This window comes from Schistocerca gregaria, chromosome 2, assembly GCF_023897955.1.
Source record: "Schistocerca gregaria isolate iqSchGreg1 chromosome 2, iqSchGreg1.2, whole genome shotgun sequence".
Taxonomy (NCBI): Eukaryota; Metazoa; Arthropoda; class Insecta; order Orthoptera; family Acrididae; genus Schistocerca; species Schistocerca gregaria.
In genome coordinates, this window is record NC_064921.1 from 1,021,748,695 (window position 1) to 1,021,770,634 (window position 21,940).

General features: G+C 39.8%; 1 protein-coding gene and 1 non-coding gene across 2 annotated transcripts in view; one reads left to right on the top strand and one right to left on the bottom strand.

The window, feature by feature from the left end:
• The window catches only part of LOC126335525 (casein kinase I), a 94,776-nt gene that overhangs the window by 32,324 nt on the left and 40,512 nt on the right, over positions 1 to 21,940 (bottom strand). The gene's annotated exons all lie outside the window — the stretch shown is intronic.
• On the top strand, positions 8,152 to 8,225 carry Trnat-ugu (transfer RNA threonine (anticodon UGU)). The gene has a single exon. It is a non-coding gene; the product is annotated as a tRNA-Thr (tRNA).

Genomic DNA, 21,940 nt, shown 5'->3' on the forward strand with positions numbered 1-21,940 from the left:
CACTTTTTGGTCAGAAGTACGTTTAGGAAGGACCAAGATTATATGGCCTTAACTAGTGTGAAAACCTTAGAAGGTGTTGCAAATTGTGAACAACATACAAATTTGATTAAATAAAAACAAAAGAAATCTCTGCAGACCACACGGTCTACACAAGTGAAGCAACAGGCACTAAGCTAGTATTTTATAAAATTCACATACATGATGAGGTTGGCAATTATGGTATGGGAATGTTATCATATTAGTGATGCTTGCCTTTTCATTTTGTGCCCCATTTCATCAATACTCAAAGAATTAGACCAAGTGCAAAATACCTGGTTGCAGAAAAAAAAAATTGTGAAAATTTATACTCTGGTAAGTAATTGTGAACCATGAAGCTGTTATTTGAGGGTTTCTGTTTCAGCAAACATAACTCATTCTGTTCTTCACCACCGAAAATGCTTGGTAGATTCACTGGAATCACTGTGTTTTCACATGTAACCACCTATTCACTTTTATAGGGTGTGACAGATCCCCATTTACATACTTAGTTTAATGAAGAGTACCAAAATTAACTGATGGTGATTCTACATCACATTGTTCTCATTTGTATTTACAACTTTCAACATCAAATTTAGGAGATAGCCAATCTTGTAGATGTTAAACAGAAAACAGAAAACAGTTTGTAACCCATATCACACATATTTTAGGTTGTGAAAATTATTTTCAATAACTTGATTATAATACCTATGTATTTCACTGATGACAATGACTTTTAGTCACCAAAACTTCCAGCAGTCTTGTCATCACACAGTATCTTTCCTGTTGGATCTTTTCAGCATTAACTGTGATCAAGCTGTTTGATTTTGAACACTGTCAATTATGGCTTTTCTTCTTTAACACCACTATCATATATGTAGAGGTATGTATAACAAAAACTATTGGCATCTGCATGACCCTTATCCACATCTAGAAATTCCATACTTGCATCTGCAGATATCTGATAGTTCCCATTATCAACAAACTCATCGATCATGTCAGCAAAGTCATTCTATCTTCGGAGGTTGCAAGTGAAACTGGACTTCTCGACAAGGTGCTGCTCCTTCTTGATGTGGAGGGTCAGGAAGATGCAGCAGATAAAATCCCCAACCCGGCCAGGAAACTAACCTGGGACCCTGTGATCCAGAGGCAGCAACGCTAGCCACTAGACCACGAGCTGCGGATGAGTGTCATGGAGCAGGTGCTATCTGAAGTGCTCACTGCAGCAACTCTAAGACAGTGTGGTGTGGACACTATAAGAAGGTGGTCGGCAATCATGTAAGGCAAGGCAGACAGTTCACAGAGCTTCTTTGTGTGGACCCATTTGATTCTTCACAGCAAACAACTGTGCTCTGTGGTGTATCTGCTCATTTCACCGTTCGCACTGTGTGACAAGTCTCCAAAATCTGGAACAGCCTGGCCATCCAAAATGCAACACCAAGAAGGGCTGGAGATATCAGAGCCAAATTGATCTGGGAGGTAACATGTTGCACAAAGATCACATGACTGAAAACACAACCCCATGTAAAGTGAAGAAGTTGATGAAATCAGTACTGATTGTTGCCAACATTGCTAGCTATAACTGCTGCTACAAGCCTTGTCATTGAATCGAAGACAGATTGGATTGCCAAAGCTGATGTGGTGTAGCAGCAGGTGGTGTATCTCGGGCCAGTCATTCCGCTATCATTGACCAGAAGTTTTTGATACATGAGAGATTGGGAGAACAGGAAGGTTGAGACAGCAATGCAATCCAATGGACAACAAAGAAGTCTTGACTATTGCATGCCACATGTGTGCATACATTATCCTTCTGCAATGTGGCTGTCGGCAGGCTCCATATGTTTAGGAGGACAAAAGGCTCTAACACTTCAGAGATGTAATGCTGGCTGGTTAGTGTACCAGCAATGCCTACTACTGGGATGCTGTAGTGCAAGCCAATACCACGCCAAACCATAATACCGGGTGCAGGACCAGTATGGTGATGTATAAGATAACAGTTCAACAGTCGCTCACCACACTGTCTTCAGACTCTAATCTGAATCAGGGTTCGTTTGTAACAACGATGTCATTCCATTTGGTGGTCCATGTCTGTCTTCAATCACATTGTTTCTAGTGCAGATGCCTGTGGCATTGACTCAGTGGTAAATGCGGCAATGGATGCGTTGCCAACAGTCCACTCTGCTGCAAACTGTGCTGAATGGTATACATTGACACTGGTTGTTGTACACACCGAATTTGTTGTGATATGGTTCGCGATGTGGCATCATTGCCGTGCGCACAATATGTCACCACGTGTAGTGGTGCAATGAAGAAGTTGCTATCAGTCCCATCAGCCTGTCGCTGCCTCCTGCCTCCAGTGATTACACAGTTACTGGGTTCCATTCGACACACAATCACAGATTTCTCTGAAGGACAATCCGCAATCCCTACAGGCAACTACTACCCTCATTTGGACTCCAAAATGTACACTAAAGATGCTCACTATCTTCTTCAAAGTATAGTAAAGTTGCTTATGCAAAACAACTCCATGAAAGAACAATTCCAGTGCATCCACATGGCTGTCTATTCCCTCTTTATAGAGTAATAAATTACGAGTGGGTCCACCTTTTTGAAAGTACACAACTCATTGATTTATCACCTTAACATGTTTCACCACAGTTGTGACATCCTCAGTGGGTTTTTATTATTTTCCTGAAATACATACACACGTTATTTTTAGGCTAAGACATATGATAAATCAAATTTTATTGCCATTTAAACTGTATTCGCACTTCTTATTTTACATTGTGTCATCCAGTGGTTGCCAATCAAAATCAGCCACAGATGTAAATTAGCACACCATCTCATCTGCAAATATGGAAAATCATCTGCATTGAATTTGTTGTTTATTATCCCATCTTTAAAATGTTTGTTCTTATAAAATTTCAGGGAGATGTCTGTTTTTGGCCTTACCATAGTAGTAGCTGTGACAAGTTTGCTGTTATGTATCAAACATGTTTTTGTGTAGGTGAGCTGAACCTGTGGCCACTGATAAAAGCTTAAGTAGCACTACTGGTGCCCGTGATGGGCATCTGCATTGAATTGCTAATCATGTGCATCTCTCATTGCTGCAAATTTCACCAGATTTGGATGATTTCTTCAGGAAGTTACATTTTGGGTGGCCAGCAGTGTAATACAATAGACTATTACTATTGTGCATGGTAAATGTTTAGCTAGGCACTTAACAGATCATCATTGTTTAGTTTCATAATATTTCACAAATCTTATTTTGTGTCTGATTGTGGCTGTCTGCAACATGATCTGTCTTCTTTGCAGTAAGTGGCAATCTGTCTTTTACCTGTTGTCGTCGTGGTCTTCAGTCCTGAGACTGGTTTGATGCAGCTCTCCATGCTACTCTATTCTGTGCAAGCTGCTTCATCTCCCAGTACCTACTGCAACCTACATCCTTCTGAATCTGCTTAGTGTAGTCATCTCTTGGTCTCCCTCTACGATTTTTACCCTCCACGCTACCCTCCAATACTAAATTGGTGATCCCTTGATGCCTCAGAACATGTCCTACCAACCGATCCCTTCTTCGGATCAAGTTGTGCCACAAACTTCTCTTCTCCCCAATCCTATACAATACCTCCTCATTAGTTATATGATCTACCCATCTATTCTTCAGCATTCTTCTGTAGCACCACATTTCGAAAGCTTCTATTCTCTTCTTGTCCAAACTATTTATCGTCCATGTTTCATTTCCATACATGGCTACACTACATACAAATACTTTCAGAAATGTCTTCCTGACACTTAAATCTATACACCATGTTAACAAATTTCTCTTCTTCAGTAACGCTTTCCTTGCCATTGCCAGCCTACATTTTATATCCTCTCTACTTCGACCATCATCAGTTATTTTGCTCCCCAAATAGCAAAACTCCTTTACTACTTTAAGTGTCTCATTTCCTAATCTAATTCCCTCAGCATCACCCGATTTAATTTGACTACATTCCATTATCCTCGTTTTGCTTTTGTTGATGTTCATCTTATATCATCCTTTCAAGACACTATCCATTCCGTTCAACTGCTCTTCCAAGTCCTTTGCTGTCTCCGACAGAATTACGATGTCATCGGCGAACCTCAAAGTTTTTATTTCTTCTCCATGGATTTTAATACCTACTCCGAAAATTTCTTATTTCCTTTATTGCTTGCTCAATATACAGAGTGAATAACATTGGGGAGAGGCTACAACCCTGTCTCACTCCCTTTCCAACCACTGCTTCCCTTTCATGCCCCTCGACTCTTCTAACTGCCATCTGGTTTCTGTACAAGTTGTAAATAGCCTTTCGCTCCCTGTATTTTACCCCTGCTACCTTCAGAATTTGAAAGAGAGTACTCCAATTAACATTGTCAAAAGCTTTCTCTAAGTCTACAAATGCTGGAAACGTAGGTTTGCCCTTCCTTAATCTAGCTTCTAAGGTAAGTCGTAGGGACAGTATTGCCTCACGTGTTCCAACATTTCTACAGAATCCAAACTGATTCCTACCTGTAAATTTTGAAGTTAAATATTCTTAATGGGAATAGCAAAAATACCACAAATATCTGGGGGGGGGGGGCATTTTTAAGTGGTTTCAAAAAGCTTATCGCATCATCTAACATTTTTTTGTCAACAAAGTCAATTACACTGTCTTGATTTATCTTGGATAAAACTCCTAGAACTTGAATGAGTGTGAGTTAATTGACTCAAACATATCTAGCTTGCTGTTCCTGTGTGTGTGTGTGTGTGTGTGTGTGTGTGTGTGTGTGTGTGTGTGTGTGTGTGTGTGTGTGTGTGTACGCACGCACGCACGCACGCACCGCGCGCGCGCGCCCCCCTCTACATCTCGTTACAACATAATCTCCTTTTAAAAAAATGGTTGTGACAGCCCCGACAAGAAATTTGCTCTATGCTTCTCTTCTTATCATTGGTATGTCCTAGAATTATGTGCTCCAGTACAAGATTGAGGATGTGTGCCATGCACTAGAGCCTCTCATACTGAAAGTGCTGTTGGACTGTCTGGACCTCTGTCAGCAAGAAACAGGACATATTGCACAGTGTGGAATAGGTAAAATGACCATAATATCTTGATCAGTTCATACTGTTAATGTTCTGCATTTTCTCCCATTTTTCCCTTATCATCATTGATGTAATGTGCAGTCCTCCCATGACTTTATTTTACTTTATTAATTACCCCACTGACAGTGTGTTAGTACCCCTCCAATGCATAGTCACTTTGGGGGGAAATAGCCTCTCTTGAAAGAGTGCTGCCACTGCCCTACAGGGGCGCCCTAAATTAGTTACCCATTACCTGTCTAGTGGTGTAGATTGATGTGCAATGATATACGTCATTTCTGTTCTTAGGATCTCAGTTTCCAGTGTCAGTCAGTTAAGCTGTATACTAACTGATATACTTCGGTACCTACAAGTGATGGATAATCGCCCTGCATTGCAAGAAAATGTGCGGAATACTAATAAGAGGAGGTATTCGTGGAGTAACAAGCATTTGATTGTCTCTGATGTTATTACAGTGTGTGTTAAGGAGGCAACACAAAAAAGAACTGTTGGCTAATGTTACCAGTCCCAATCAAAGGGCTGCAATTTAAGCAAACATCAGCATCGCTACAATAGGACACATAAGGAAAGAAAGTGAAAATAAGCCACATGGTTTACTGGAATCACCCACAAAGGAAAACTAATAATTTTGGATGGAAACCCATCGTTACAGACAGTTTCACAAAATCTATCATTTGACAAACGATGGAGGACTTTTACATAAACCAAAACATAGTGCCGGCAGTATGGAAATTTCTTACTGCCGTGAAACAGAAAATACATTTTGCTTGGCAGAAAGACATTTTACACCAGACACTTCATGAAATGGGATTTAGCAAAAGATCTGTAAGTAAACGGAAGATTCTGGTAGAGAGAACAGATGTAATTGACTGGCGATGTATGCACCTGATGCAAGTGTGGAAATTAACGGAGCTATGCAGAAAATTCTTTTACAATGCTGAAAGCTGGGTATACAACATTACTTCCAGAAAATATTGATAGGGCTCTGGCACAGATGTCATTATGGACAGTGTTAGCGGAAGCAATAGGATTATAGTGGTGAATACTGGATCAAAAGATGGGTTCTTACACAACACACAGCTGATTTATAAAGTGGGGTGTGCAACAGGAGACTACCATGGGCAAATGAACTATGAAAAGTTTTCAAATTCGATAGCGACTAAATTCCGAATCTTAACTGTATTTTTGCTACGGACAACACTTCGTATCACAACAAGGAGCGTAACAAAGCTCCAACTAGGTGCTTGAATAAAAGGGAAATGATTGAGTGTGTTGTGTACATAGTTCTGCGTAGTCAGCGCATACACAACTTTCCCACTAGAGCACACCCCGCTAAGCACAACAGCGCAGGCGCAGCGCTCGTCCGTCTCCGCTCTATGAGATGGCACTGTCCTAGAGACGGACCAAATTCTGCTTCCGCCGATCCGCGTATTAATACGTCACACAGCCAGTGAGATAGCTGCTAACGTAGAACCTTTTCTCCTCGCGGATCACACTCACACAGTGATACCTGAACGCTCAAGGTATTATAACGAGTGTACTGACCTCCAATTAGTTAGTCTGCCTTAGTCTGCAGTCAAGCTTCAGTCTGCGCCTAATAAGATTATCATATTCATGTACATAGCCATGAAGAGAAATGTATAGACACTTTGTCAAGTATCAGATATATGTGAGAATAAGATTAACGTACCAAGAGTAAAGGAACTTCAGATTGTCAATTGTAAACAGCATCCAGAATCAAGTTACATAATGTCTATGATTATTATTATTTTAATAAATGTGTATGAAAATTAATCAAGTTCTGTTTAAAGTTGGTCACCGTCAATCTGCTACTCTAAGTGTGCAAGTGGCATTTCTATCGTCTGACCTAATGGCAAAAGATAAACACACTACGATAAGACCACGAGACAAATTGCTGACACTCGCCTACTTCGTTAGAGCGACAAGTCAAATAATCTGATGGTGTGTGTACCGAAGGTCTTACAGTACGCACACCACAGTGGTTATTAAAAAAAGAGGGTGTAAGCTGATTTGTCAATGAGAAAGAAAAAATTATTTGATTTAATTAAACAATGAAAGCCGGAAGACAAAGTATTTGAAATTAATAAAATAATTGAATCTCATGGCCACACCGTGCTACGACTTCCACCATACAACTGTGACTTAAATCCAATTGAAATGGCTTGGGCAAACCTCGAAAATTTTGTCAACGGAAGAAATATTCTTTGAAACATTTGCATGATGAAGCTGCTGCATATATGAAAATAATAACTGTTCTTGAAATAACAGATAGCATTGATGACTGAGCAGCTTCGCTAGAATAAATGATAATCAGTTGAATCCCTCAGCTGCCAACAGGTGGTTTTGATATACCTCGATGGGGACAGCTGAAAATGTGTGCCCTGACCGGGACTCGAACCTGGGATCTCCTGCTTACATAGCAGACGCTCTATCCATATGGGCCACCAAGGACACAGATGCATAGCACGAATGCAGGGACTTATCACTTGCGCGCTTCGCGTGAGACACACATTCCCAACTGTCCACAATCTACATACGTAATGTACCTAATAGATATTTTTCCATCCACTCATTACTCTTGCACACTAAGGTGACGATTTGTAAAAGAGATGGATAGAGCGACTGCCATGTAAGCAGGAGACACCGGGTCTGAGTCCCGGTCGGGGCACACATTTTCAGCTGTCCCCATCGAGGTATATCAACAACACCTGTCGGCAGCTGAGGGTTTCAACTAATTATCATTTACTGCACGGTCATCAATGGTATCTGTTCTTTCAAGAACAGTTACTATCTTCATATATATAGTTAAAGGGTACCCAGGCATTGACCTTCATCTGTGTGAATGCACATAGGTTGCTTGAACTCTTACAGGAATCATCTCCTTAGTGCGCGCAAGTAATGAGTGGATGGGCAAATATCTATTAGATACATTACATACGTAGATTGTGGACAGTTTGGAATGTGGGTCTCACGGGAGGCGTGCAATGGATAAGTCCGTGCAGCCGCGCTATTGATCTGTGTCCTCGATGGCTCAGATGGACAGAGCGTCTGCCATGTAAGCAGGAGATCCCGGGTTCGAGTCCCGGTCGGGGCAAACATTTTCAGCTGTCCCCATCAAGGTATATCAACAACTGTCAGCAGCTGAGGGTTTCATCTAATTATCGTTTATGAAGTTGCTGCAGTTGGTGAAAGAAGGTATGTAGCCCTTTTCTGAGCTTCTATTGAAGACATACTAGATGCCATAGTTATTGATTTAGAAACTGACAATGATGATGATATTGACAGTGACACTCTTGATGATGACCTTAAAATTCAATGTATGTAATCAGGAAATGAATAATTTCTTAAAAAATACACTGTGTGTCCTCTCAAGCCTTACTCTGCTTAAACATTATAAAGTTTCTTTTGGTAGAAATGTACTATATGGTATTAAGAGTGATCAATAGTTTCCAAGATAAATACAGTTAAATGTGGTCCAAAGCAATAAATACCTATATCACCAGTTGTTCAAAATCAATAATAACTTAAGAACTTCATGGTAAAATTAATTAACTTTTCGCTAGTAGAAACTGATTCAATCACGTAAAACCTTTGATGCTTGTGGAACAGCAGCATTTGAATGTATCCTGTCTCTAAATCTCTATCTCTGTTACTATTCACCCGATTCGATGACATATTGCTTAAAACATGTGCACAATAGCTATTCTAAACACTGTTGAAATTTCCTTCAAAACATTTACATTGTTTCAGGAGTAAAAAGTTTGACATATGATGTGCTTTCACATATTAATTTTCATTTTTGGTAATAACTTTATTAGTTAATCTAAGCAATGTTATTCTCTTCAAAATATTCCCCCCATTACACACTATACACTTATACCAGTGATTTTTTCCAATTCCCGAAACACTTTAGGAACTGTTTGCTCGGGATTGTTTATAGGTTTCTTAACGTGCATTTTTAATCTCATCCATGCTTGTAAAACCACTGTCCTTCATGGCCTGCTTTGAAATATTTATACCAATTGTATGCCCTTGGTTTACTCATAACAGATTCACCAAAAGCAATGTTTAACATTTCTAAAAATTTGATACACTTTAGTCCATTGTGATAACAAAATTTAATACACATTCTCTAATCTAATTATATACAAAACAAATAATCGTTGATGCTACCCAAACACATGAGTAAATACCCAACATTTATAACATTGTACGGACATTTTTCAGACATGTTTACGAAGACAGTGACAAAAAAGTAGTGCAAATATGGCTAATACAACACACAAAATTATAAATTTCTGGTTACTTTTTAAACACTCTTCATGATACAAGAATTGTTAAGTTTCAATGCAACCCTTCAAAGAAAACTTCTACCTTTTAGTAAAAACATAAAGTAAGAACAACCATTAAATTCTACAAATTGATTGCACTATATGGGGTTCATTTTTATGAATAGCAATAGCGGCACATACATTCACATGAACAGGTATTCGGTTCAATGCTTGTAGTAGAATCCTCACTTCTGTTCTTATGTTGGTATCATTTACTGTATAATGTTTTGTTTAGGAAAAAGCTATCATCTTTTGTATTCCTTACAGTCTCAATGATTTAAAGTGCACACCACAGCAGGGCTGGTACTAAATTGTCAAACAGCCTGTAGTAGCACCTTGTGACGTAGGTGGATAGAAGAGTGGGGACTCTATCACTCTTCAGTTTACTGACAGACTATACCTGAAAACATTCCACACATCCCAAGAAATAGCTTTGTTTAGAAGACTGGCAATTTCCTTTAAATTTCTTGAAATGATTGTTCGATGAGACAGAAGTTCTGTAGCACTCTATGTACTGTACTTGGACCCCACGTCAATAATGAACAGTGCTGTTTTGAGAAATCCATTTCCACATGAGACTTCAAAAGGCAAAATGTGTTTGCTGACAAGATTGATGAGTTGGTGTTACTTCAAAAAACTTTTACAACTCTTGTAGTAATTAAAGTAATTTTACTACTCTTTCAGTCTCATATACATGTTTTAAGAAATTGGGCATTCCAGTTTTGTGTTCAGTGTACAAATACACGTTTTTACATGCATAAAAGCCATTATACCATTGATTTTCTCACTGCAATCAAATACATAAGTAAATTTATTCCAAAATCGATGATTTCAATTTGGCTACCCGCAATAATCATCTTGTTTTATCTTACATAGAACTTTGTCCATACACTATTTTTATTTTACTTTGGTTTGGGGGTTGTGTGCATTCATTTTAGTGCAGAAAGTATTTGAGGACGATATTATGGAAATGGAAGAGGATGTAGATGAAATGGGAGATACAATACTGCGTGAATGCAGCAAATGAAGCAGGCAAAAAGGAATACAAACACCTCAAAAATGAGATTGACAGGAAGTGCAAAATGGCTAAGGAGGGATGGCTAGAGGACAAACGTAAATATGTAGAGGCTTATCTCATGAGGGGTATGATATATACTGCCTACAGAAAAATTAAAGAGACCTTTGGAGAAAAAGAGAGCCACTTGTATGAATATCAAGAGCTCAGATGGAAACCCAGTTCTATGCAAAGAAGGGAAAGCAGAAAGGTGGAAGGAGTATATAGGGGGTCTATACAAGGTCAATGTACTTGAGGACTATATTATGGAAATGGAAGATACAATACTGCGTGAAGAGTTTGACAGAGCACTGATAGACCCGAGTCGAAACAAGGCCCCCGGAGTAGACAACATTCCATTGGAGCTACTGACAGCCTTGGGAGAGCCAGTCCTGACAAAACTCTACCATCTAGTGAGCAAGATGTATGAGACAGGTGAAATACCCTCAGACTTCAAGAAGAATATAATAATTCCAACCCCAAAGAAAGCAGGTGTTGACAGATGTGAAAATTACCGAACAATCAATGTAATAAGCCACAGCTGCAAAATACTAACACGAATTCTTTACAGACGAATGGAAAAACTAGTAGAAGCCGACCTAAGGGAAGATCAGTTTGGATTCTGTAGAAACACGAACACGTGAGGCAATACTGACCTTACGACTTATCTTAGAAGAAAGATTAAGGAAAGGCAAACTTACGTTTCTAGCATTTGTAGACTTAGAGAAAGCTTTTGACAATTTGACTAGAATACTCTCTTTCAAATTCTAAAGGTGGCAAGAGTAAAATACAGGGTGCAAAATGCTATTTACAATTTGTACAGAAACCAGATGGCAATTATAAGAGTCGAGGGGCATGAAAGGGAAGCAGTGGTTGGGAAGGGAGTGAGACAGGGTTGTAGCCTCTCCCCGATGTTATTCAATCTGTTTATTGAGCAAGCAGTAAAGGAAACAAAAGATAAATTCGGAGTAGGTATTAAAATCCATGGAGAAGAAATAAAAACTTTGAGGTTCGCCGATGACATTGAAATTCTGTCAGAGACAGCAAAGGACTTGGAAGAGCAGTTGAATGGAATGGACAGTGTCTTGAGAGGAGTATATAAGATGAACATCAACAAAAGCAAAACGAGGATAATGGAATGTAGTCGAATTAAGTCGGGTGATGCTGAGGGAATTAGATTAGGAAATGAGACACTTGAAGTAGTAAAGGAGTTTTGCTATTTGGGGAGCAAAATATCTGATGATGGTAGAAGTAGAGAGGATATAAAATGTAGAATGGCAATGGAAAGGAAAGTGTTTCTGCAGAAGAGAAATCTGTTAACACAGAGTATAGATTTAAGTGTCAGGAAGTCATTTCGGAAAGTATTTGTATGGAGTGTAGCCATGTATGGAAGTGAAACATGGACGATAAATAGTTTGGACAAGAAGAGAATAGAAGCTTTTGAAATGTGGTGCTACAGTAGAATGCTGAAGATTAGATGGGTAGATCACATAACTAATGAGGAAGTATTGAATAGGATTGGGGAGAAGAGAAGTTTGTGGCACAACTTGATCCGAAGAAGGGATCGGTTGGTAGGACATGTTCTGAGGCATCAAGGGATCACCAATTTAGTATTGGAGGGCATCGAGGAGGGTAAAAATTGTAGAGGGAGACCAAGAGATGAATACACTAAGCAGATTCAGAAGAATGTAGGCTAAAGTAGTTACTGGGAGATGAAGAAGCTTGCACAGGATAGAATAGTATGGAGAGCTGCATCAAACCAGTCTCAGGACTGAAGACCACCACCACCACCACCACCACCACCACCACCACCACCACCACCACCAAGTATTTGAAGCTGTCGAGTCATTATCACCACCGTCATGAACACGATATAACGCTTACATCAACCTGTCATTCAGTCTGAGGTCTCCCAGAAGTTTTTGCTACAGGCAGAAAAAAATACTATTAAGGTTACATCTACTTGACTGTATTTTCAAATGATCACTATTATAGATACTATGAATTACAATTTTAATGCAAAATCTGTGTAATCCAGCAAAATATGCTCTAAGTGTGGTGAACAATAAACTAGTATAAATTACTCTCTTAGTAATTCTTACTTCTTTAGTCTGGACTACAACTGTAAATTAATTCTTTAGTAATATACTCTCTTAGTAACTGTTAGAGAGCTCAATTATTGTTTACTTCTTTATCTATAACTAAAATAGTAATGCCATTTTACTAAAGAATTAAGCCATTTCTGCATACTGCTAGCATGTGCATTTCATTTTCTCTCAGAAAATATTTATTGTCGACAGACATTATTGTACCACTTTCTGACAATAATATTGTGTTGGCATAATCTACAGCTACCACCATTTATTATTGGTGGGTGACATGTGCACTTGCAGCTTGATATACACACACTAACAGCAACATGGAGGTAGCCAAAGACAATTTAAATGTTCACATAAAAAAAAATTTAAAAAAATTGCAGAATATGAAAGAGAGCAGTCTTCGAAAGGGAGGTAAGGAGGACGTGACAAGTATTTTGGACAGATCAGGAAAACTGCTTGTGAATCCTGTGGATTCCTTGGGCAGATGGAGGGAATATTTTGAAGAGTTGCTCAATGTAGGTGAAAATACGATCGGTAATGTTTCAGATTTCAATGTACAATGGGATAGGAATGAGGATGGAAATAGGATCACATATGAGGAAGTGATGAAAATGATCAATAGATTGCAGTGCAATAAAGCAGCTGGGGTGGATGAAATTAAGTCAGAACTCATCAAATACAGTGGAATGTCAGGTCTTAAATGGCTACACAGGATAATTGAAATGTCCTGGGAGTCGGGACAGGTGCCATCAGACTGGACAAAAGCAGTAATCACACCAATCTTTAAACATGGAAACAGAAAAGATTGTAACAACTACAGAGGTATCTCTTTAATCAGCGTTGTGGGTAAAATCTTCTCAGGTATTGTTGAAAGGAAAGTGCGAGTATTAGTTGAGGACCAATTGGGTGAAAATCTGTGTGGGTTTAGGTCTCTCAGAGGTTGTCAGGACCAGATCTTTAGCTTACGGCAAATAATGGAGAAGTGTTACGAGTGGAATAGGGAATTGTATCTGTGTTTTATAGATCTAGAAAAGGCATATGAATGGGTTCCTAGGAGGAAGTTATTGTCTGTTCTACGAGATTATGGTATAGGAGGCAAACTTTTGCAAGCAGTTAAAGGTCTTTACATGGATAGTCAGGCAGCAGTTAGAGTTGACGGTAAATTGAGTTCATGGTTCAGAGTAGTTTCAGGGGTAAGACAAGGCTGCAACTTGTCTCCACTTTTGTTCATATTATATATGGATCATATGTTGAAAACAATAGACTGGCTGGGTGAGGTCAAGATAGGTGAACACAAAATAAGCAGTCTTGCATATGCGGATGACTTATTTGTGATGGCAGATTCAATTGAAAGTTTGCAAAGTAAAATTTCAGAGCTAGATCAGAAATGTATGGACTATGGTATGAAGATTAGCATCTCCAAAACGAAAGTAATGTCTGTGGGAAAGAAATATAAACGGATTGAGTGCCAAATAGGAGGAACAAAGTTAGAACAGGTGGACAGTTTCAAGTACTTAGGATGCATATTCTCACAGGACGGCAACATAGTGAAGGAACTGGAAGCGAGGTGTAGCAAAGCTAATGCAGCGAGTGCTCAGTTACGATCTACTCTCTTCTGCAAGAAGGAAATCAGTACCAAGACTAAGTTATCTGTGCACCGTTCAATCTTTCGACCAACTTTGTTGTATGGGAGCGAAAGCTGGGTGGATTCAGGGTACCTTATCAACAAGGTTGAGGTTATGGATATGAAAGTAGCTAGGATTGCAGGTACTAGTAGATGGGAACAATGGCAGGAGGGTGTCCACAATGAGGAAATCAAAGAAAAACTGGGAATGAACTCTATAGATGTAGCAGTCACGATGAACAGGCTTAGATGGTGGGGTCATGTTACACGCATGGGAGAAGCAAGGTTACCCAAGAGACTCACGGGTTCAGCAGTAGAAGGTTTAACATCAGAAGAGGCACCAATGTTAGCACGGAATAGGGGATCATGGAGGAATTTTATAAGGGGGACTATGTCCAGACTGAATGCTGAAAAGCATAATCAGACTTAAATGATGATGATGAAAGAGAGCGGTTTGCTGAAAGAATGAAATTTTACAACTACTTTTGAACCTAAAAAGCACGATGTGAACATGCTAAAAAGGATAAAATATGCTTGGGAAAAAACACACACATTGAATTCAGTGCAGAGGCTCTTACACGAAGGTCAAAACAGCATCTTAAAGTAATTTGGAAGGACTTGAAAGCAAGAACAAAGAAAAGGAAAGCTAAGTGAAAGCAAGAACAATTCCAAACTGGTGGTGTAGCAGCTGAGATGAAGATAGACGATATAAGCTAAATGGTTACTGATATGATCCCACACATTTTCGAGGGGATAATTGCAGTTAATGACAATGACACAACTGAAGATACTGTGGTCCTTTCAAGCAACATCGATGTTGGTAACCACTCGAAAAATGATAATGAAACTGCTGGAAGTGGAAATTTATCCCAAAGTCATGAGTGTCGACTTGCATTCTCTTATCAAAAAGGCAGACAACATATGGTTACGGTGAAGAACAGGTAGTTGTTGGAAAAACCAGACAAGCTTCATTCGTTAAAATTATGTTTAATTTGAGAGAAGTACAATGCAAAAATATTGTTAACAGAGACAGAGGAATCCTGGAAGAAGAAAACAACCTTAAAATGGAAGTTAGGATCAAGTTCAAGGAAAAATAGAGGAAACTCCAGGTTCCAGTCCTTCAGTCAATATGCTCAAGTCATTCAGGTTTTTGTAAATGAATATGTTTTATATGTAGACAACTTTTTATTTGCGTGATTTTTTTTCCAACAGTTAATACTATCTTGTTTTTTGCATGACATAATATTTGTGGTTATTATTATATTATCAGTACATATAATTTTTGCAATCAGCACAGTCTAATATTTATTTGTATTACCAAAATTATAAAAATAGACATCTTGTTGTTCTTAGAAATAAAACATCTTTCTCCTGTAACACACTGTACAAGTAAGAAATACAACTGAAACGTTAATCCCCTATTTATCACAAAGAAAACATGCCAAGTTGCAGACGGGCATGATTAAAGAACACACATGTAGCTTTTGGTCACAGCCTTTGTCAGCGCGCGCACACACACACACACACACACACACACACACACACACACGGACAGCAAACTAGATACCTTACGCATACACGACTGCCAACTCCAGCATCTCAGGCTGGAATGCAACCATGTGGGAGGCAAGCAGCAATCGGGAGGGAGGGGTGTAATGTACGGGTGGGGAGAGACACAAATGCTGTCTGGTGGAGTGTGCAGAGATTAGACTCCAACAGGCTCAGAGTCAGGAGGCTATGGGTAGGGAGATAGGGAAAAAAAGGAACAACAAATTAGAGTAGCAAGGAAAGACGAGTGGAAGCATTGGCAGAGGGCTGCAAATACGCAGGTTGGGAGACGAGAATGGGGAGGAGATGATAGGACGTAGGGTGTGGTGACAGTATGTTACCGTACATTGAGGCCAGGAGAATTAGAGGAGCAGAGGGCGTGGAGAATTTGTTTTAAGGATAACTCCCATCTGTGCAGTTCGGAAAAGCTGGTGGTGGAGGGTGGGATCCAAATGACTCAGGGAGTGAAGCAGCCACTGAAATCAAGTGTGTTATGCCCAGCTGCATTTTGTGCTATAGGGTGGTCTACTTTGCTCTAGGTCACAATTTGGTAGTGGCCATTCATCCTGGTGGACAGCTGGTTGGTAGTCCACCAATAAAAAAAAAAATTAAAAAAAATCTGTGCAGTGACTGCAGGAGAGTTGGTAAATGAATGAAATGGCTGATGGACAGCCCGTGATGGAGTAGGATAAACCAGTGACAGGACTGGAAAAGGAAGTGCAAAACCTGCCCACTCCATGTGCCCGCCCAACACATTCTCCGCTCCTGTAATTATCCTGGTCACAATCTATGGTAACATACTGTCCCCATACACTTCACACCACAGTTTCCACCCCCCCCCCCCCCCCAGTCCTATCATCTCCTCCCCATCCTCATCTCGCACCCAGTTTATTTGCAGCCCTCTGCTGCCAATGCACCCCTCCGTCTTTCCCTGCTCCTATAATCCCCCCCCCCCCCCCTACCTCTCTATCAACAGCCACCTGACACTGCACCTGTTTGAGTCTGGTCCCTGCACACTCCACCAGACAGCGTTTGTCTCTCCCCCCACCCGTACACTACTACCCCTCCAGATTGCTGCTTGTATCCCATGTGATGTTGCATTCCAGCCTGAGATCCTGGAGTTGGAAGGCGCGCGCGTGTGTGTGTGTGTGTGTGTGTGTGTGTGTGTGTGTGTGTGTGTGTGTGTGTGTGTGTGTGTGTGTACACTGACGAAGACTGGCCAAAAGCTACATGCAAGTGTCTTAATCGTGCCTGTCTGCAAATCGACGTGTCTTCCTTATGGTAAGTACCAACCTATCTTTTCCTACATTATTGATAATCCTACCTGGAGTTTCCATTGTTTGATTTAATCCCCTAATTGTGAGAAAAGAAGAGATACAGAAATTTAACTATGCTATAACATGACAGCATTGACGATTCTGAGCCTTATCTATTCATTTAAGAAGGAAAAGTCTTCACATTAACTTTGTGACAAAGCAAGCTGGGATAATTTTAATTTCCCTCTTGTTTTGCCATCTGCTGTGAATATAATCTGCATTTTCATAATAGAGAAAGGTTGACCCTCAGTTTTAAAGATTATAACAACAGATCTAATTTTGTGCTTAGCTTTATGTATGAAATTGATTTTCCAATTTATTTTGAGTATTCCAAGTTAATATTTTCTGTTATAGGGTGAAACATGTAATTGTCTTGCAACATAAATTCTACTGTTGACTTATAAACAAGTATAAATTCTGTAATAATGGTAATTTTTTAGAGGATGAAATGCTCGTATTCTTAAAATGTCTATTTGGCTCCATTCGAAAATATGTTAGCACAACCAGCCCTGAATTAATTCCCAAGTAATTAACAGTTTTGTCAAAAGGATTGCTTTCGAAACTATATATATTAATTTCATCATTTAAACAAATAATGCGTCTCAACTCTTGTAGTAGAAGAAACTGTTGAAAAAAGATGGAAGTTTTCGATGTATTCAGTTAATTTAACGAGTTAAGTTTTAATTGTAATTTCTGTAAATCAGTCTTCTAACAATGTGTAGTTTCAGCACCGATTATTGCGACGATATTGCAATAATCACAGGGAGAGATGTCCAGACTGTATGGAGGGGGCCAAGAACCTCCCATTTGAATTTCTGCAGGAGTGCTGTGACTGTGTTGGCCGTTTGAAGCTTTGCATTGTCGTGAAGCAGAATGAACCGACAGTTGAGATTGCCTGGTCATTTTAATTTGATCACTTGGTGAAGGGTGTCTAAGGTTTGGGAGTAACACTAGGCATTAATTGTTGTCCGGCGCTGCATGAATAAATCAGAAGAGGGCCATTTTGATCAAAGAAGAACGTCAGAATAACCTTTCTTGCACTCATGTGGATGGCCTTAGCTTTTTTTGGTGGTGGTCACCCTGGATGCTTCCACTCAAGACTTTGCATTTTTATTCTAGTTCAAAGTGATGACACCATGACTCATCTCCAGCCACCACTCGTGCCAGGTACACATTTCGCCCCCGAGCATAGTGTTGCAGATGAGCAAGACAGTAGGCCATTTGACAAGCTTCCTGGTATGGTTATAGACTGTGGGGCACTCATTAGACACACACTTTGCACATGTGCAGTCGTTCCTTCAAGATGATGTGAACACTTCCGATGCTCAATCTAACCATGGCGGCTATGGCTTTCACTGTCACTCACAGGTCCTGGGTAATGAGTGCATCCACCAGCTGGATGATGACATCGGTAATGCAGTGTGGTGCTCTGGACCATGTATCATCAGCTAACGACACCCGTCCTTCCCTGAAGCACTTGTGCCATGCCTTGACCCTTGCAAGGGACATGCAGTGTTTGCCATACACTTGTGACATTTGTTGATGAATGCCTGTTCCTCCTACTCCTTCCGCTGTTAGAAAACAAACAACACCTGTTTGCCCTTCTATTGACACCTCCATGTCACTGTATGCAATGCGACTAGCAGTGTTGGACGAGTGATTCATGCTGCTGCTGCTAGCTCTGTAAAGTCACGTGATGTGGAAGTGTTCTCTCTAGCGACGGGCTGTGAACTTCCATGCTCTGGTCAGACCACCACCTCGTTACACACACCACATTATTATCCTCCTGTCACTGGTTTGCACAATCTGGACTCCAGCTTGTTTCTTTTTGAACGCCCCTTATATAAGACTGTGACGTGACATGTCCAGATGAAATTCAACATGCAGTACTGTCTGTCTGGATCTGGTGTGTAGCATTTATCAGCGTTCAACGACGACAATGAGTGTCTGATATCAGGGTGTATACGTGGACAAGGAAAAAAAATTCCCTGATTTCCCGATTAAAAATACACTTTCTCCCGGGTGAAAAGACACTTTTTCCGTGTTAAGTGACAGTATACTCTTCCTCAGCACTGCAAAACCCATCAATTGTTTGAATGTTTATGGTTTTATATACCAATGTAGAATTTCCTGGCACTATAGAAACATGTACGCTGCGTATTACAAAGGTATAATTTTGAATTCCACCTAGATGCACATGTCACTTTCCGAAGCATTCAAAATCGAGACTGTGATGTGCTTTTGTAAGCCACTCATAGCTCATGTCATGTGATCTCGCCAGCTGAGGACAGCGTGTGTTTTTGTGTGTGTGTGTGTGTGTGTGTGTGTGTGTGTGTGTGTGTGTGTGTGTGTGCGTGCGCTAAGGTACGTCTTTCCGCTCCCGGGATTGGAATGACTCCTTACCCTCTCCCTTAAAACCCACATCCTTTCATCTTTCCTTTTCCTTTTCCTTCCCTCTTTCCTGACGAAGCAGTCGCCGGTTGCGAAAGCTCAAATTCTGTGTGTGTGTTTTATACATTGTGCCTATCCACCGGCGCTTCCCCACTTGGTAAGTCTTGGAATCTTTGTTTTTAATATATTTTTCCCATGTGGAAGTTTCTTTCTATTTTATATATATCGCTGAAGGTAAACACAGGTCATGTGGAGACGACCTACCTCCCCACCCCAACTCAGACTGCTCTGGGCATCAGCGCCAGATTTGCTATATTTCTGAATCGGAGCAATATTAAGTACTGGCGCCCAGCCACATTTCTGTAACCAGAAGCGGGAGAAGGTACTACTCACACGCGAGTCAACTGCGCATGCGCAAGAGCCCGCCCACAGCTGCTCAAACGAATCTAATTTAAACAGTTGTCACGTCACGCTCATTGGAGGCAATTTGTTGTTACAAAGCCTTTGATACACTTTACTGTTAGCAGACGCTTGTGTGAGCACTGTGTTTTGTTGTTGAATACGGCACATTTTCTTTGCAACTTAAGTTTTATTTTCGTTTTTTTCTCTCGTTCATGTTTTGTTGCTGCAGCATTATTCTGCAATAGCGGTATACAGTAATGTCCTTTGTTAGAGTATTGGTTCTTACGAGTCAAAAGCACAAAAATTTAACTGAAATCTAAAACAATGAAAAATTCCCAGAATTCTAAAAAATTCCTGGGTTTTTCCCGATTTTCTCCCGGATGAAAAAATTCCTGGGTTTTTCCCGGATCTCCCGGGTCGTATACACCCTGGATATGACAGTCATAACAACAAATACATGACCCACAATTGCATTATGAGTTTCCTTGCATCTTCTGTGTTAGAGCACACATTTGTGGGACCCCTTTCGCTGGAGGTGGAACAGTGATTTGGGGTGCTAATGGCTTGTCACTACTTGATCGAGTACCACACCTTGTGTGACTAAAGTCCTCTTGAAAGATTATTTCCAATGCCACAGGGAAAGGAAAAAAAGAACTGGATAGTACTATTAAAAAAATAAATAGAAGATGGAACCATAATTCAGTATACCTATAATTTTTAAAAATTACTTTCGCATGTCAAAAAAATCAACACAATGTCCGTTACAGCTTAGTAAAAATCACCTAGTGATATATCGACTAGTTCTGGATATATTTTGGGTGGTCCATCTCAGCTGCCTCACTCTACATACACACTGCACACTGTGAAACAAAGTAAATGTCGGCAGTTGGTATAAATACAAAATAAAGGGAGACATCAGAAAAGGAATTCAAAAGTTTCAACAACGGTGGCACTACCCTCCATTACAAACTCAGTAGTGCAGTTTACCTTCAATCACTTTTACATGTGAGTACATGGACTCAACAAAAGATAACATAGCAGTGCACATGGATAAAATTTAATTGGAAACAAGTACCAAAATTTCTTTGAATTAGAATCTGTAATTTAAGGATTACCAACTTCAGCACAATTTACAGACTGAAATAAGATGTTCAAAGCCTTTACTCTCATTTACCAGGGTTTTTCTTTCTTTTCTTTTTTTTTTATACGAATTATTCCTGAGGTATTCTTTTACTGACTATAGGAGTATGTAGCACAAATGCATCTCTTCGTTTAACATCGCAAGTCACTTCTACCCATGCATCTTTGAAGAATCACAGATAAAAGCAGTTCTCAACACTTAATCGACCAAGAGGATTGTAAGTAACCACCTTGAAGCACTTCCATTAACAATTTCATGTCTGTTGTATCCATAGCATTGATTTATATTTCACAGTAAACTGCTTAGGAGAGCACTGAATACTTAACTGTTGCTCCTGACTGATGATAAATGACCAACAGAAAGTAGAACAACTGTGGAGTTATTTTTTTGCAAAAAGTGGCACCTATAAGCTTGCTAACTACGTGATTTCCTGTTATTCCTGCCCATCACAGTACACCAACCAATTGTATATACCTGCGCCAAGGCTCACCATAGCAATGGGAGCAACCGTTTGTGCATTTTGGTGTCTGTGGCCTTTTCTTTATTTTACAAATTATCTAATTACTTGCACTACGAGAAATCTGATCCCTACAACTACTATGGTAAACCTTTCTTTATAGTTTCACTCCCATAGTTTTTAGTGTTCTGGAGTATTTTTCTGAATAAATGCATGGAAGATACACAAACACAAAAAAATCAAATGGCGAGGGCCTGAGAAACTTTGATCAATAAAATGAAATGAAATTGGCTTATCACACAGTTTTCTATCTGCTCTGGTACCGTTATTCTAGATTCAGTAATTTACAAGTAGATGGTACAGGTAAGATTAGAATTAAGTAGTCAAAGTCACATAGACAGCTCCCTACTCAAATAAGGTCTTCAGCTGTGTAAAGCCTTTGAAAG